Here is a 19639-nt window from a genome sequence, read left to right as displayed (position 1 = left end):
TTATTTATTATTATTATTTTATTTTATTTCAGTTATTAAACTGTTCTTATCTCAACCCACAAGGTTTCTCACTTTTACTCTTCTGATTCTCTCCCCCATCCCATTGGGGCGGGGGGAGTGAGCGAGCGGCTGGGTGGTGCTCAGTTGCCAACTGAGGTAAAACCGTGACACTTCCCTAGTCATGTGTGATTTTATGGGTAATATAAGGCATAATTAATATCTGTAGTGTTTGAAATCTTAGCAGAGAATGCTATCACTGACTTCTGTAGTATCCACTTTTTCAAATGGACAACAGAATTCCTACTGATTTTGAGAACTCACTTCTTTGCTTTCTCATTAACATGCAAATTACTTTTAGGACAGTTATTAATGAAAATTGACATTGTATAATCTAGCTCTGGAGCCTCTGCTGCTTTTTAGTAAGCAATAACTTACTTCTAGCTCCCTGTAATCTACAAGGTAATGCTTCTGAAATTCTGTATTTCGTAACCGTAGCTGAAAATCAGTCTTCAGAGTTCCAGCATCTGTGGCAACATGTGCTCATGCATTAATTTGCTGAGTCAATGTTCCAGCTTTCTGGTTCACCTCTTTTACTGAGGTGATAACAGCTTTTCTAAAGCTGTTCTGCAACAGAACTGGCTGCTTTCTCAACCAATGATGCATTGTTTTGTATATTATGCTTTAAAAATTTCACAGGGGACAATCCGTCCCCATTAAATGGACATAACTTCCCTAGGTTGCTCATATGCCTCCTAGTGCTATTACTTTTCTGTTGTTATCTGACTGCAGCTATCAACTACATAGACACTATACTAAGACAATACGTTCAGCTGACACACAAGCAGAAATCCTCCTGACTGTACATCTGCCTTATAAGTGCCCCTTGCCTTTATAAAAATATTGAGCAAAACTAGAAATGGTGAAATTCTTCTGGAAAGCAAAAAATGCTAGAGTATAGAGGAGGAAGGTTTAGAGAGGAAATGTTAGATGCATGTGTAAACTGAGGTAGCACTTAGTAACTTAAATAGGAACACAAAGGTTAAGTGTGTTCTTATAGATGATAAACTCTCAACATGGAAATTATTCATTATATGCATGTAATAGTAAACTAGTTTTATGAAGCAAGACTGCATCCGAAGAGGCTGATTTGCTTGCAGCTGTAGGCTGTTTGTACTTCCTGTGTGTGTCAAGTAGCATAAATATTATTTAAGTGGTGGGATTTTTTTTTTTTCCCCCAGACAAGCAAAATGATGAAGACTAACAACTACAAATTGGCTATTTCTTTCAACTTTGTAATTATCCAGGTTATGTTCAATCATTTGAAATTTAGATGGGGTGTCTGGGCAAGTCACAAGGTTGGAAGCATAAGAGAATGGCTTCTGTGTATAATTAACCCCATTCCAAAAATCCCTAGTCACAACTAGGTCAGACATAAGTAATTAATTATCTTTGGCATGAGAGCTTTGACATACACAGTAGTTTTGAAGATAAAGTAATGAAAATCTGGAAAATTTAGTAGCATTGCTGTGTAGTACCTGAGAGGAGGTGGATATTGGATAGCATTAATATGTTATCTCACTGTTACTTCTAAATATAGTTTAGCTTAATACTGTGTGATTTCCTAATGAGAGGATGTTGCTGTAACTCAGTAGTTTGAATTCCTTAGCACCGTTTCTCAAGATTTGTTCTAAGGCAGAGGTATTCCTTTGTTTGTCCTGGACTTCTGCTGTTTCCATTAGCAGCCAGTAGCCCATTTAATCCAAGACAACTTGTTACAGCCCCACACCTACCACTGTAAACCTCTGTTCCCTTGCCGGCTCCTTTTGGTGCCACAGCCACCTCACTGCAGACTAAGCAAGCGATGTCGGAAGATGAATATGTGAATAAACTTTGTCCTCCAACCTTGGCATTTTCCAGCTTCAGCCATCAGCTTTGTATTTCACATAGCACTGTGCTAGCTTGTCTGCCTTTGTCATGGAAATCTTCCTATTTGGGAAAATTACATAATATTCTGATTTCCAGTATGCCCTTGAGCTTAAAAAAGAAAAACAAACCAAGAAAAAAGAAGAAAGTTAGCATGCTATTCAAATCAGAATAGGGTAAAGATCTCATGAGTATTGGCTTGAAAGTGCTGTAGTCTATTGTATCAGTAGCAATACAAGAAATACTACATTCTGGGTATTTTTGGGTTCTTTCATCTGTCACATTTCATATTTAACCTGATTTAAAGATCTTGGAAGAAAAAGTAGATGACAAACCTCTCTTTTAAGCCATTTCTGGTTTGTGGTTTGGTTGTTTTTCTTTTTTCAAGTTGGCTTCTATTTTTGATTAATCTTCTGAGCAACGATATTCTATTTTTCATTATACACATTTTATTCAAAATACTGAATCTGAGATGTTAATTCAAAGCCAGAATTGTATTATTGTGTTTATAATATAAATATATTATCAGTTTATTTATACCAGTATCTGACTTTAAAATTCCCCCTATTTTTGTAGGGGTAATAAATATAAAGAAATTTTTGCGGAGTTCTGAAATTAGCAATAATGATTACGTGCTTCTTTATAGCGATAGATACTACATAAAGTTACGATGTTTAGTGCTTTATGAAAAAATAAGCATGCTTTTTATTTTATAAAAGTATATAGAGTTAACTTTATTTAACACCCCTTTTTGGTTTTTTTAAGTATAGCTAAGATAGGAGATTTTCAAAACAGGGACTCTGGTAATGTGACTTACACAGATTCGACCTCTAAATGTCAAATAATGTTGTTGGTTGCATATTAAAGACAATTTCCTAAGCCTTGGAGGGGAAAAATGTTTCCATTCATGACTCATGTCCAGGCTAATGCTCTTATTTCCTACAATAATTATACAGTATCACCGTGTACGGACACAGGCTTTAAGTGTTTCTGAAACAAGCAGTGATTGAATAACACGTTATCTCACTCCCTTTGTTACAGGCGTTACCTAGAACTTAATTCCTTTTTATTCTGTCTGGTTCCTAGCTCTGTCTGAGCAGTAGTTTCCTGCATTTGTTGAAGACAAGTCAAACCTTGTACCACTAGGCCCTTGGCCATCTTCTTTGCTAGCTTTTGCATTCAGCAGCAGAAGTGCAGCTGTGTGCATGGTTTCCATCTCACCCATGAATATTCTAGGGCTGAAATCTTCAGTTTGGGGGAAAAAGAGAGTAAACTTTTTGCCCTTTATCCTGTGAGAATATTTGACACGTCCTAAAATAGCAGACATGCTTGAGAGTAAACTGAAGTCACCCATCTGCCTTGTTGCTTTTATCTGAAGGAAATGTTTCTCAGCAGCTTCTTTATCTACAAATAAATATTTGGTAGTGCTGTGCTTTGGTAGTGCTCTTCCTGTATTCAAATGAAAACAGCAGGAGACACACAAAGAGAAGGGGAAACTATTTGTCTCCCCATTAACAAAACAATCTCTAAAGCTGCATGTCATTTGTGGGGAGGGCTGGGAGAAAATGAAGGTGTGATTTGACTTGCACAATACGAAAACATTTCGGAAACAGAATTACATCTGTAACAAGGAAAGGCATTAGGTCAGTTGATGCCATGGACAATTCTCTCTTTAAAACGAAGTATTACTGTCTTTCGGTTTGAGGGCACTTCATAGTTTCTATGTAGCTTATATAATAGAAGAGATAATACAATAACTGAAGCTTTTTTGAACTCATGCCATAACAACTAAAACTTAAAATCTCTACAAAAAGACTGTTTTCAGTCTTTGTGAAAATCTAATACTCTGTGCAGCATAGCTGATGGTAATAAGGGCTGAGAAGTTGTGAAAAACTCCTTTTAATGTTTAGTATGTTGTTCTCTATTGACAGGAGAATTACGTGGCAATTGTGTAAAAATTGCAGAGTTCAAAGAAAGTCTTAGATGGATTCAAGTTGTGTACACTCAAATCTTCAACATGTCGTGACTCAACGGGATTTCTTGTGGTTAGATTGCTATGCCCTCAAGAGGCATCTCTGCAAATCTGGCGGTAGCACAGCAGTATTCACAAGGCAATGGAAAATTTAAATCTATTTCTTTAAATTTCTCACTTGACTTTTAATGTGTTTTCCCCTCACCCATTTAATTCTTTTCTCTGTAATAAGTTGGACAAAATTATAAGTTAACATGTTTTTACTTGTAACTCTGTCTCTTTTTGGCTTGCATCAAAATAATTTTCTTAATAATGCCACAACCCAGAGCACTTGTACAAATTACCCTGAGAGATATGTGTTGAAATTGTTATGAGACTCTTTTGCATTATTTACATCATGACGTTCTGTCAGTGTACTAATACTCAAGACTGTTTATATTTCTGGATTTAACAAAAATGCAAATCAGGTGCACATTTCCCTAGGAATGCAAATGTGTCTAATGAGGAAAGACAACAAACTTCAAAACAAACAAACAAAAGAATAGAATATGGTAAATAGCTCATGTGAAAGTGGGGAAACAAATGTTGCTCAAATAAGCGGACTAGAGATACCGGGCTGTAATCCTTGCCCTGGGATTGTTTAATCAGCTCATCTTGAAGCTCTGACAGATCAATTGTTTCTTAGCAGGGAGAGAGCTGGGGAAGAATGGCAGCCAGACAGAGTTTTTCCATAAGAAGGCATGAAAACTTCTGGTTTTCCTCTGCGTGGCAATCTATAGAGCTGAGAGGATTGAGTTCCTCTGGCTGAATTTCTTAACTCTGGTAGAATACTGCTCCAAAGGGCCCCAGCTCTCTGAAATACTTTTTTTATATTGTACTAATTAAAACAGCTGTTTGAGTTCAGTGTACAAGCACAGAATGGGAATAGCATCATGGTGAATTGAGTTTAAGTATTATAGAAGGATTTGAATGTCCTTCAGAGAAGCATTCAGCTCAGATTTCATGTCAAAACATTCCCCTGATTTAGTAAGGATAAGTGATATCTTTGAATCATAATGCTCTAGATTGAGTATATATATAGTGGGAATGTTCTTTATTGTGCTGTGATTGTGCTATGCTTTTTATTATGCATTGCTCACTGAAAACTTTATCTTCCATTAAAAGCTGAATTCCATTCAGAAGTGCAATTAAACAAAATTTGCTCGCTAAAATAAGACATCATTTATTTCAAGCTGGCTTCTATTTTGAATTTTGATGGCTTCCTGCTAAATATGCAAGCTTTCTTTTCTGTGAAATTAATTCAGTATCTAAAAATCTGAATTACTTGGTATTTCATTTTTTTATCATGTAACTTCAGCCCCCAAAGTACTGGTAAGCATTATATTTCTCAATTAACCGCCATCTTTAAGAAGATCATTATGGTAAAATTAGTCTGAGTTCTCAAAAATCTATGAATTCTGAATAGTGTATGTGTAATAAGTGGGGTAAAATGTTTTAATCAACATTCCTCGGTAGTTCTTTAACTGCATATTGCATGTAACTATTGCCTTTTTCTGTCTATTTTCAGTCTTTTAACTAAAAATGTGCTTTGTGTCTGTTATAGTAAGAATGTCAGTTGGATTCTGTACTGTGACAGCACCACATTCGTGAAGCCTCTGTCTCATTTGTCTCTGTCATTATATATCTGGTCTTGCTTTAACACGTTCTCATTTGTTTGTACTGGCAAAGTTGATGGGTAAGGATCATTAGTAATATAGCAAAACCACCTTGAAAAATGCTCTCTTGATTTTCCCATTGCTTCTTAATCTGTCATGCAGATACAGATATTGGAGTGCTGGAGAAAAGTTCTTTAAGCAAAATTTATTTCCTGATAAAATCTGTCCCAAGGTTATGCCAAATCTCCACATCCAAATGTCTACAAAAAGTCTAAAAATGACTTATCACTAGTATGTGCATGTGGTAATTCTTTGAAGACTAGAACATGCGGAAGGCTACTTTGGTAGCTTTGACTTCTGTTAACCTAACTTCCATCGTAAAGGAGAAAAGGTTTGCAACAAAATCAGCTGTCACAAAATTTATTTCTCATTTCTTTCCCAGTATTGCATTTCCAACAGCTTTCTACCTTTCCTTTCCTACAAGTTAACACCACGTAGGAGGTGTTAGCTTTGTACTGCTTGAACTCTGAAACCACGTCTCTGGGGGAGTGAGGAGGCCAGAGTTACTATGAACTTCTGGTGCTGATGGTGAAAGAAAACTTGATATTCACAAAACTCTCAGTAGAAGCTGGACTAGGACTTTATTAAATTGACACCTCTAACACCTCTAATTGATACCTTGGCTAGGTCTCCAATAGAGCATGAGTTCAGTGACTTTCTTAAAAAATATTGTTCACTACATACACATTAAATTGACTTCTAAGTAGTGTACAACTGCTGTCAGTTATAATGCTACCCAGAAATCTAAACTGGCAGGTGCCCTTAAGTCTTGCCGATTTGGATGAAAGTTTTAAGTACTACCAGAAAATAAATGCACAGTGTATAAAAGCAATCTTCAAATGTAGTCATAACACAGAGTAGTAGTAGTAGTAGTTTGTGGTAGTGAACTTGTCTAGGGAGGAGAGAGCTTATTACTGGCTTTCCTTGGGATTTGTAACTTTTTTAAAAAGGACTTTCATGTCAGGAATTTTTTAATTGTTATATTAAAAACATCCTCCACCTTTCATGTTCCCTTCTTGTATTCAAAATGCTCACTGCAAATATAAAATAAATCAAAGATAACCAAAATGGAAGATGTGGACTGAAGCAGTCAGTAAAGAAAAAAATGAAAACTTTAGTGAACAGCTTACCTTTTCCTACTGTTTGAAAAATTCTTCTTGACACTATAGTTTTGTTAATTATAATTTGAAATTATAATTGCTTTTAACCGAGACTTTTTTACCAGACAGCTGTGTCCTTTGTGCCAGAAGTCAAACATGAAGACACACCGTGACGTACCACATTGTAAAATTGTCAGAATAAGACATGGATTTTAAAACTACAGGAGTCAACAGAAGAGATGAGCATCTTCTTTGTTCCTGTTTGTGATTATTTCAGTGTTTTTCTTTTCTATATAGCATCATCTATTTGCTTGTATTTTAAAACAATTTTGTCTTATTGACAACTTAATGATCTTTTTTTTTTTTTTGAGGCTCCATAGGGAAGTATAGTTCCTAGTTGTCTGCTCTCTTCTCCTTCTCAAGGACAGTGGGAACGACGTTTTTTCCTTCCTGAGTTTATGTTGCTCTCTTTTTAAAACTAATCCTTACCACATTGATTTTACTGGCTTTTCAGATTTTATAAGTTTTCTGAAAGAGTGGAGAGAAGAAAGGCTATATGAGAACAAGGAGTGCATGCTATTTTGATTTCTTTATGAAATAATTATGATTTCTTTTTCTAGATACTTTCTGCCGAAAAGATTTGAACCAGGTATTTAGCAGCGGTAAAGGTAAACTCTTTGTGGATTTCATTTATGCAGGTTTAAAAAACCAGACATTACAATATAAAAGTTACTGAATAAAAACATGCACGTGAAGTTGCAGCATGACAGTTAACCTGGAAAGTTAATGAACAATAATTAGTATTGGAGAGCTGAGAGGCTGAACTAAAATCTTCTATTTTGAATTTCATGGTTAAGAGCTTGCTTTCGCAGTTGTTTGAATTTTGTAATGTTCTGTTGGTTTGTGTTTGTTTATCTTTCTCCGTTTACTGCGAATGGATTCTGTTCCATCTCAGTGTTTCCTGTCATCGTGAACTATAAATATATCACTTTCCTCACAGTTTTGAAACTTAAAGGAATTCTGAAAATCCTTCATTCTTAGAGATCAAAAGCTACTGTAAACCTGTGTAAGTCAGCTTCGCTAGAGCTATTTGAAGTCGTATCGGTTGACAATCTACCTACCAAATCTCTTGCTTGCCTAAAATGTCTGAGAGCCAGTGTGAGTTAAGTAATGCTACAAACTTGATCGTTATTCTTATTTTTCACCTAGGTATTGCCTCTGCTTCTTTACCCTTGATTCAGTTCTCCTCTGACCAATTCTACTTAAGAAGTAGAGGATGTTTGCTGATCCCACTGATCCCAAGTGGTTTCAAATTCACTCTTTTTTTTTTTTAAGGAGTCATTCCTCCATGTTTAAATGGAAGCAAGCAGGAAGAAGACAGTAGTGCTTAAAGAGGGCTATAGCTGAATATGTTTCCTTCTGAGCTCAGTTAACTTGTGATCTTTAATTTCAGCTGGAGCTTTGACTATGATAATTGTAAAAAACAAACACCCCCCCCAATAGAAGAAAGTGACGCAAAGTTACCTAAAAAAGGCAAAATAACCATTTTGCAGTAAGCAAATGAAAGAGGAGGAGAAGCCATGCATAGAACTTTTTCCTTTGTGCCTTGTCTTGTTTCTCTTAGTCTTACCTCTGAAGAGTAAGGATTGTTTAATATATTTTGAAGCTCCTTCTGCTGTAATCGCTACATTCCACTGTATTCACATTGCCCCAGTTTGTCTCAGGTTTCACCTAAGTCCGTCTTTGTTTCTACATGTTAGGGTCCCTGCGTGTAAGTCACATTAGTTGTTTGTAATTCGTATTAAAATGAGCAGGACAGATAAAATACAGAAAATGCAGAAGGAATCAAGGGGAAGCTCACAACGAAATGGACATTTTTTATGCTGAGGGTGGTGAAACGCTGGCACAGGTTGCCTGGGGAGGTGGTGGATGCCCCATCCCTGGAAACATTCCAGGTCAGGCTGGACGGGGCTCTGAGCGACCTGATCTAGTTGCAGATGTCCCTGCCCACGGCAGGGGGGGTGGACTAGATGACCTTTAGAGGTCCCTTCCAACCCAAACTATTCCATGATTCTATGAAATAGACTTCCTACATAATAAAGCGTTTCCCCTGACCCTGGTGAATGCAAAATTTTATATAATTAAAATTTTCTTTTTATTTTTACATTATGTAGCAGTTTTGAGCAGTACGTACCAAAATTACACAGAACCAGAGAATGATGGTTTTCCAAGCAATGTACAAAAAGCCTAACACATTTTTGAGTGCAGTCTGCATAAAATCTGAGTTGTATGGATTTTCAGGGTAGTTCTCTATTCATTACACTGTATTTCAGACGTTTTATGTGACCCTGAAATGTTGCGTATTTTTTAAAAATGCAACTTTACGTTGGTATGTTTGTTAAGTGTGAAAACGGAATTGTAAATCTTCCCAATGTTGGGATGTTCCCAGTTTGAATGCCCCTTTTTTATTTTAAATGCTCTCTTGGGTTTCTTTCCCAAGAACTTGGGAGCACCTTGTTTTAAATGTAGATGAGGAACTCATCCAAATGTTTTTTTCTCAAATACGGCCTTTTATCGCTGGTTTATGTCTAATACAAATTCCTATGTGGATTTAGCCAGGAGATACGGTACTGGATTGTGCTGCTGTATCTGCCTGCCAGTATTGTTCCTGGTAATGACTGCAGTACAAAGAAAAAGTGCTGTCCAGAGCTTGAGCTTGATTGTACACTCTGTCATGGAGAAAGTCAAGGGAAATGCAAGCTTTCATTTGTGAAGCAAACAAAAACCCTGTATGTTCATTTCAGCTGTTCCAGTAAGAGCAAAATAATCTCAGAAAATTGAAAAGGAATCAGACTAGGCTTCTTACTGCTCACCCACTTTATGCCTGTCAGTCAATTTGTATGAGGAACAAAAATACTGTATGAAGAGTGTGTCCTCTGAAAAATACTTATGACATGCTTATTCCAGCTGATTTCCTTGCTTTATTTTATTTCATTTTGTTATCGAAAGAAAAGGCTGACATATTCCTCTGTGGCTTATGTGTTTAGGAATATTTAGGGTAGTCCCACTGATCAAGATTTTCATATTATACAGAATGTAATCAGCACAAAATTGCAAAAAGCAAGCCATCCTTCTATTTTGGCAATGAAAATGCAGAATAAACAACTCAAAATTTATGTCTTCTATCTATCTTAAGTACACGATGGGTTAATCGTTCATGAAATAATTGTTATCTTACAAGTATGACTTACAGCTCAAGAGAAATGAAAAATAAAATAAATACCGTGCTGTTATTTTTCTTTATTATTGGAAGACATTCCATGGTGTCAGTGCATGCAGGGAATGTTGGGCAAGTGTTTAAAGAGATTAAGCTACTGTTTGGGAAGGATTTTGAGAGAAAACTGGAAAAGCTATTATACAGTGTGCTACTTCATATTTTAGAAGGTTATAAAAACTTACAGGATAGGTGTCAAGACTGAGGAAACAAATACTTTAATGCCTTCTGAACTACTAGGGTGTTTGCCTAAATAAGAGAGACATAAGCTTTTAATTTTTAATACAAGTAAACTTTCTTTAAGTACCACTTTTTGTGATATAGCAACTGCAGATCATAGAAAAATATGGCTGAAGTAAGCTTTTCAGAAGTCATCCAATTTATTCCCCATCCATAAGAAAGGATCAACTAAACCATTTATGATTAGTATGTGCTCCGTTTATGTGCTTTGTTTTCTAAATATCTTTGTTTACTACTTCAGTAGTTTTAATACCTCTTTTTAGTTAGGTTTTCCTGATTTCTAAGACATTACATTTGGTTTAGTGTCATTAGTGCTTGTTTTTCCTCTCCATTTTCTAATGGGCTGATGTTGTTGTCCCTGCCTTCCCCCCGCCCAACTTTTCTGCTTCCAATAAGGTTTTGATACTTTAGATTGCTTTCTAGTTTCCTCTGTTTTTCTCATCTCTTGCGTTTTCTAGCTTGTGTTATTCATTCATATTAAGATAGATCAAATCACTACAAGTTTTTGGTTGGGTTTGGTGTTTTTTGTTTTTGTTTTGGTTTTTTTTTTTAATTTGAGATAAATGAAAAGCTCGTAACTTTATCCAAGTTGTTTTTTCTTCTGTTTCCATTCATCCACTCAGGAAAAGGCTTCTGTTATTAGAGGGAGTGCCTGCTGAATCTTGGACAACTTCACCGATGATACGTGCGGTGACACTAGTGGTGGGGGTGGGTGGGGTGTCTGCTGCACAAGCTTGAGTTCTGCGCTCTCAATTGCAACGTTATGAACTCTGTCTAAACGAGTTTCCTCCAATGTAGTAGTCATCTTCTTTGGCACACCCCCCCTTTTTCTTTGTTAAAGTATAAACCAGCTCACCAGGTTCACTGCACCAACATGCAAACACATGATGGTTTGCACATAAAAAGGGAAATTAATGAGAACCTCAGGGAACTTTGCATAGGAAGTTGTGTATCTAGTAGGAGTATGCCTTTCTAAACTCTATCTTAAAGGGTACTTAGGCGAAAGAAGAAATGACGGCTAGAAACGTCCAATTTTTTACGCTTAAAAATCTTTTGCAACAAAAAAATGAACATTTCTAGCTACACGTAGCATCTGTTTTTGAAAAGAACCAATCACTAAAAAGGAAGTTTGTTTAAAATGAGTCGTCTTTGATCTTAGAAGGAAATAGGAATTGTGGACAATGCCGTTATTCTTTTAGTGTCTCCCCCCCTTTACCCCCCAGTCAAATCTAGTTAGAAGTCAGTGTACTTTGTGGACCTTAATAATGACTGAGAAGTTCTCTTAAGAAAACCATGTGTCTCTACCCATCATTTGTGATCTGTATGAGGAGGTATGTGATGGGCTAAACAGCAAGTCTAACAAACCAACAGAAGCATAGTGGAAATACGAGCAGAAGGTAAGGGTAGTTCTGTGGGAATGAGGCTTATTAATGTCGGGTTTCAAAGCCAACGTAATGTTGTACTGAAATGGAGCTATGAGAGTGTCTGAAAAATATGAGTATACTAATGTGAAAAAAAAAAAACAATGGAGCAATTCTTCTACTTAAAGGCTACTTTCAATACTTGTCTCTTAAAAGCAATGTGTCTGCCAGTCTTGGCATTAAAATTGGACGTTTTCTGTTTTATAGGTTTTATATTATTGGTAGCAATTATATTGTAATGACTTCTACCCATTAGTACTACGGGGGAGTTAAATCAACTGGAGTGTGCACTGGTAACAGCCATGAAGTCCTAGGTCACTGCCAGTTTGTTACAGTATTAAAGAATGTCATGGTGGGTGCATTTTTATGTCAGAAAGAGTTGCAGAGTTAAGTAGGATAACATTACTGTGTCAGGATAGTGGGAAAATAAATGCATAACAGCTGTTATTAGACACTGTAAGTACAAAATAAATCTGTTCCCAAGAACACCATTGTGAATGAAAAGAGAGATAGAGAATAATCCCTTGCTAGTAGCTTTTAGCATAGCAGGATAAGCTTCTTTCCGCCTTCTTTCTAATGTGTTTCAGGATTTCTCCAGATAGACTAGGGACTCATACAGAGGTTGTTACCTTGGCCAAAAATTCAGGTGTCCAGTCTTTATTTTGTTTTTACTCAAGATTCAGTAAACTGCAGGAAAATTAGTACTTATGGCAGATTTGCGTATTATTTGGTTTTGATAAAAATGTTGGTTTTGCCAAATCTTCTGGAACCTTCAGGAAACCGGAGGAAAAAAAAACCCAAGTTACTTATACACTTCTGTTCTTCTATTTGTAATTTCTGCTACTTCTTAATTGATGTCTGTGTGTTTCAATTTTTATGTACTGCACTGTTGTGCCTGATCCATTGCCTTCTCTGGTTTCCGGAAACTGGTATGTATGAACTTGCAGTAAACATTTTAAGTGATTAAAGCCCTGTAAAGGACAGTGAGTTGCATGTGAAAATCTCTCTTCTGAATTAGCAATAACATGGGAAGTATCCAAAATAAGTCAGTTCATGTAATGCATACCTTTGGGTTCCCAGTTCCCATGGGAATATGTCAGAAGACAAGCTATGTTATTAAGTTAACCAAACACAAATTTGCCTTACAATTTTTCCGTTCATTCAAATGAGACATGAATATTTTGTTTTCTAATCTGCACAGTTACCCTGGAGCTCATGTTGCGATGTGTCAGGACAATGACAGCTTCCCCTGAATGACAACTCATAGCTATAGTGAAAAATGACAGCATTTGTAAACCAAGGTTGTTTAAAGAAAACACTGAATTTTACAATACACCTTAAATATACTTATTTTAAAATGGATCTAACTGGTATGCTTAAATGGACTTATAATGGTGTATAATTTTGTATCACAGAATATAGAATAGAATACTAGCACCTACTAACATAATATTGTTGATAGCAATTAGAAGATGCTCAGAGACATTCTACACGTTCTACAATGCGATCTAGTAAAAACAAGTCAGTAGTAATGGGTCTCAGAGTTTGTAAACATTCACCTTAGTGGCAGGCTTTTTTATCGTGCCTTTTGTTGTCACTTGGGCAGTTACCATCACTAGCCTTTTTTCTAATGGAGGCCTTTTTCATGTAGCATCAGCCACGACTTGTCTCCCTGAATGTCCATTTGTATGGAACTCTGTTACATATCCTACTTCATTCTGTTTATCCTTAAGTTTCTTTAATGGCATCCTGCTTAACAAAAAAGGTGAAATGAGTATTCTACGCTCAGGAAAGGAGTCTTGGACTGAGAGCTGACTGGGAAGCTCTCACATGATTTTCATCCTCATGAATGTAGCTAGAACTCTGAATATAAATGACCGTAAGGTTTGCTACGTATTTTAAATACGAGTTTTGGAACTTGAACTCATACCTGTGCTATACGTTGACTGTATTTAGTTCCAGCTCTTGGGACAAGGGATTGACTATGTAACGTTTGTATGGCAGCTAGCATGAGCCTCTATTTGTACTTGCAGACTAGGGGAATTGCTGCAAAATATGTATCTAATAATAATGTGATCCCCCCAAAAATAAGGAAAATAACTCCCAACATTGTAAGTGTTTTTGAACACTTTCAGAATGTTCAGAAAGTCTGCAAAATGTTCAGAAAGTTTTAAGGTGTAGTAAGGCAGAAGTCTTAACATAAGTATGCTGCACACATTAAAAAGACTAATGCTGTTGTCGTGCTGATTTAATTTTTCTTTTGTTGTATGAATACATATATATAGAGTACATAAAAAAATATCGGAGATGATATGAGTTGGTTCATAAAACCTTGCTGGTTTGCAAATCATTACGATATTTTAACTGCATGGCTTGGTTCTGAGTTAGTATCTGTAGGCATCTTGCATTATATTATACTTTGGAATTGCATCTGAAACTTGTGGCTACACAATACTGTTCTGGAAACTTGGTATTTAAGATTGAAGGAACAGAGCAACTTCTACGTAAGATCTCTGGTACCGAAATTCTGGTCATGGTAACTTCTGTATCTTCTCCTTGGTTTAAATAATGCCGATGGTTTTGCCTTTTCACTGCACTTCAGTGGAAGAAGCTTTTTTTTAACTCTTTGCTTTCAGCTTACCTTCTTAGATTCTTCATGTTTATGGCCGTTGATTTTCCTGAGATGTTCCTGCAACACCTAAGAAATTTTTCTCTAATTAATCAGGCCATATATATTTGGTACCAAAACCCAGAGACTTTGAAAGAAGCATTGCTTTCTAGAAAGCATCTATACATTTCATTTAGTATATGTAGTTATCCATGGTTGGTAAATATTTGGTATATTGGTAATTGAAGAAGGTCTCTATGAAAAGGATGACTCTGAAAAGGATGATGATTTTGAATTTCCAGTAATTAAATGATAGTCAAATAATTTCACAAACATTAAATAACCTTAATGAATAAATAGGATTTCTAATGTTAAACAGTTAATAACTACAACAATCTGTTTTCAGCAGTTGAAAGGCATTTAAAATATTCCAATATTTTACTGTGTTTATGCTTAAATTATATTACTTAGGATAATAACAGGACTTTAACTTGTATTTCTATCACTTATACGCCTGTAAGATTTCCCACAGACATTTGTACTAGCCACTGTGGGACAGCTGACTTTACCTAATTACCATTCTCAAGATCCAGTAACTCATTTTCCCCCCACCCCCATGCTATATATACTTTTCATGTGATGGTTATAAAAGCTCTTATTCTGAGGACTCAGTAATCCATTTTTTAGTAGAGTTGGTTCAAAATGTTTTGCAGTCACAGATAGTATTGCCTGGGCGTTTTACATAAAGCAAAGCCGAGTTTATATAAAAGAAACAGAATATGTAATGTATGGCAAATAGTATTTGTGATCTTTCTGCTCCCAAATTCTATTACCTGAAACTGAAGGAATTGTTTTGGTTTTGTTTGTGATCACTAATTTACATTTTTCCAGTGTCCCAGGATAGCTGGTCATAAATGAATGGATCTACGTCTAGTGAGCCCAGCAATTATTGGAACTACTTTAAGAGTGTTTTTTAGAATTGATGACATGACCGAGACTAGATGATAAAACATCTAATAAAATACTGTATCTTCTTAAGAAAAATGTAAAGTTAATGTCATATAACATTTATTTGATGATAGATAACTTAATGTAAATGCATGAAATAATTGTCATCAGCTACATGAAGATAAATAGCTTTTCCTGAACAAGCAGGTTTTTCCATATAAAATGCTACTATTTTAGAAGGTTTCCCCATTTTTTGCCAAATAGATTTTATAATGGCCATAAATGGAAAGTGTGATATGTCTACTTAAGCATTACAGTATTAACAGTTGGCATTTTCTTGTTATTTTATTTAATTGAAATCAATGACATTTTTACCTTAAAAAATTGTTTTATAGCACTGTCACTTGAAAGCAATGCTGTTTCTTCCATTTCCCCACATATGTAAAAGTCAAAATGTGTGGAATCAGGTGCACATGGATTGTCAGCATGTGTGTGACGGAGACAAGAGGCTGTCTTGGCAATGTTTGAGTGGAAACGTCAGTTAGTTCATTCTGTTCCGATAACAGCAGAACCACATCACAAGGATTTGTCAGGAGAAAAGTGTCCATAGCACGTTGTTGGTATAAAAGAAAGGTCAAATAGTATTATCAAAAACACTTAAAAAATATTTAAAAATATTAATAAAATATTAATATAAATAAAATATTAAAAAAATATTATAACAGTTTCAAGGTTTTTCGTTGGAAAGTTGGAACTTTCCAAGTTGAGTTGGAAAGTATTTCCCCTCATGCACATGTAGAGGGTGTAAAATGAAGATAAATCTTGTAAACATGAAAATTACTAAGGATTTTGGGCTAAGATTAATTAACTGCCAGGCAACTATTTCATATCATATTTACTAAGTTGATTTGTGGTCCAAAACAAGTTATCTGAAATTTTTACGAGAGGTGTAGTGGATGTCTGCATTTCATCTGACACACTGATGTCCCACACTTAATGAAAGTAGCATTTCTAGTACATCAGTAAACTAAATTAATCTGTATTCATGTAAGGAATTAAAAGACTGTCATGTCTTCTAAGTACTGACTATCCTGTACATGTTTGGACATCTCCTTACTCCGTACTCCTGTTTTGTGGAGAAGCAGTTCTCATTTTGCTTTTTGTAGCGAATAGTAATTTAACAGATATTAGCTGGCAGCATTTGAAAATGTACTTATTTCTCTAGATCTCTTACTGTGACTTTTTCTCCTCAGCCTCATCAGAATGATCACGATGCCAAATTTGGCCTCAGAGAGCACCATCTTTTTTGTTAGAAACCCGACAGTTACTTCAGTGTATTTGTAAGGATGCTCCTTATATAGACTATCTTCCTCTCTTTCCTGGCTCTCCTCCTTTAGCTAGCCTTTGCTTTAACTCCATAGCAAGCAGTCAGTCATCCTAAATACCATAAATAGTTATACAAAATAATGTTAAAGTTCCCATTTTACTGCTGATACTGAAAAACATCTCCCTGTGAAACACCAGGAAAAAACATACTTTCTTTTGTCACTTAGCTTTCTCATTTAGTGTCTTATGGAAATGTCTGAATGTTTGGGTGTGGGACACCCTGTGTTTGGTAATCATAGGAGTGGGCCCAGCACCAGGGTAGCCGTTTATTCCTGTGTGTGATTATTCCTAACTTGTTCCATTAAAACAAGTAATGCAATTGTTGTTGATACACTGACTAGAAAAACAACAGCTGCGCGCTGTTTCTTCCATGCTGTTATGCGTACTGACAGTCCATGTGGGTGTGGTATTAAGGCTTCATTGGCAGATGTTTTGGATGACTTCAATATTCACAACTGGCAAATCCTCAAATGAATTATGGAGGTCACTTCAAATGAATTACATTTCTTGAAATAAGCTTCTGTCAAAATCTCAAGTGGCTAGGTGGCATCTTCTGAGCAGCCAGGCTAGTGAAACTTTCACTCACTGCATAGCAGTAATTGTCTTGTATAAACACGTTGGGAGTATCCTGAATAAGGCCTGATTATATGTGATGAGTTACAGAGAACACACTTTGTTTTTAAGCTGCATATGCCTTTTAATTTTCCTCATAAGAAGATATACATGAATGTACAACTCATTGGATTACAACTTGAACGGTATTTTAATATTTGTGTCACTTTAACTGAAGGTGTCATCACTGAAGTACTGGCACCTACTAAGCACACTCGTTAATGATGCATAGCTTTCTGGCTTGGCTGGAAAGAGATTTCACTGCTCCTGCGTGAGTACAGTTCTATTGACTCTTTAAGGCCAGCTGATAATAAGTAGAACATTGCCACCTTTTGGTCATAAAGAAAAGACATACGGTTAAAGAAGCAGTGTTATTATGCAAGTTGGGGATGCTGCAGCAAAACTACTTAATAGTATATTCATTTGTAATGTAACTGCTCAGTAACGGTAGCCCGGTTCAGTGGAGGTTGTAGGCATCGTTTGCTTTGATTGTGTGTATTTCATACCATGGTATGTGTTTAGAGAGAATATATTATGCTACATGCTAATTATGTTTTCCTGAGGACTGAATTACATACGCATTGTGAAGATAGTATGAAGGCTACCATGGTTACCATTGTGCACCCAGCAACTTATTTTATACAGTGCCAATTAAGCTGAGGTAATGCTTGAGAGAGAAGAACATTGAACAAGGAATGCTAACGTGTCAGCTGAAAGGTGGAAATTAGATAGAAAAGCACAGCTTTTATTGAAGATTGTATGTCAGGGTTAGCATTTATAAATGAATCCACCTGTAAGACTAAAACCAACAGTTCTGTCTTACATAAAAAACCTTATCTTGCTAGGCCTAATCGACACACAGCACACACTGCTGCTTTTCAAGGATATTCTCTGAATAGTTTTTTCCCTTCTCATGATTTTAACGCCTTATTCCTGCAGTTCAGACTGTAATTGGGGATTATTGCTATGTGAGAAAGAGGGTGCAGTTTCATGATGCAAAGACATCTAAACCCGACGTAGGTTACAGTTGCTAGGGACAAATCTTATGCCTCTGGCCAAAGACTTCCAGATGGGAAGGACTGAGCATAGTACAGCTCTAACTCTTTCCTGTTCCTGACAGCTTGGTTTTGCTCAAGTTATGTTGCTGACATGGCTTCTTAGTCAACTTGTCCTGTCAGCGTGAGGTGTATGGCAAAACTAATGTGCCAGCCGTACACAATGTATGGTTATAATTCTTACACGTCCTTCTTTACATGTCCCTTTTTCATTGGGACAAATCATTTTAGTAGACCAAGAGAATCCAGTCTAGAGGATTCAGATCCAGATTCCTCCCCAGTTCTGAATACAAAACACTGCTGCTGTAATTTCTAGATGAGAACTTTGGGGAAGGGTCAAGTGAAGACATTGGATAAGCTCCTGACAGAATTGCAAATTTCCTGCTTGAATGTTTTCATTAGATTCCCTGTACCTATTTATATCAACACAGCATAAAAAGCATTACGAATATCTACAGAACAGTGCTGTGTAGTGTCACGGCCACGCGTCTTGATGCTTTTTTTGCTGCCATAGCAATCTTGTAGAGTTTTGCTGTTGATTCTCACTGCAGCAGCTGTAAATACCTAGCAACAAAGATCTAACTTAGCCCTAATGAAGCAAATCACTTAAAGATTGACAATATCAACATTTTAAAGCTGTTTCAGAATAGGAAGGTGCAGACAAACATTGAGATGAGTTTAAAAATCCTTTTAATCCTTAAATTTGATTCTTACAATTTTGCAAATTGTTCAATGCTACATCTAGCATTGAACACAACTTTTGATCTTTAGAAGAAATTCTGCCATTTTGTTTGATTCATCAAAATGCATGAACAGTTGGATTTAAGTAAGTTAACTTAGCTAACTTTATACTGAAACAGATGAGGGAATCCTTGCATCATCCGTTCTGCTGGCTGAGCGACATCACGTTCTATGGGGCCGGCAATTTTTGGCAAAAGGCAGTAACTTTGTCTTCTGCAGATGTTCCAGTAGTGACTAGTTGCCCAAGGCAGAAGCTTTGATGCCTAAGTGATGGAATGTTTATCTTAAAAACTAGAAATTAAGCTACTAAAATGCCTAGGCACCCTTTCCAAGTGTTACTCATTAACACAGGTCATTGGCTTATGTGACCAAGCTGCAGAAGGCAAAGGCAGGGACTGGGAGAATGAAGAGCCACCCACTGTGGGAGAACTTCAGGTTTGAGACCATCTAAGGCACCTGAAGGTGCACAAGTCCATGGGACCCAATGAGATCCATCTGCGGGTCCTGAAGGAACTGGCGGATGAAGTTGCTAAGCCACTATCCATCGTATTTGAGAAGTCGTGGCAGTCCGGTGAAGTTCCCACTGACTGGAAAAGGGGAAACATAACCCCCATTTTTAAAAAGGGAAATAAGGAAGACCCGGG

This window comes from Aptenodytes forsteri, unplaced genomic scaffold, assembly GCF_000699145.1.
Source record: "Aptenodytes forsteri isolate BGI_AS27 unplaced genomic scaffold, ASM69914v1 Scaffold371, whole genome shotgun sequence".
Classification (NCBI taxonomy): Eukaryota; Metazoa; Chordata; class Aves; order Sphenisciformes; family Spheniscidae; genus Aptenodytes; species Aptenodytes forsteri.
Note: the sequence above shows the minus strand (reverse complement) of the source record.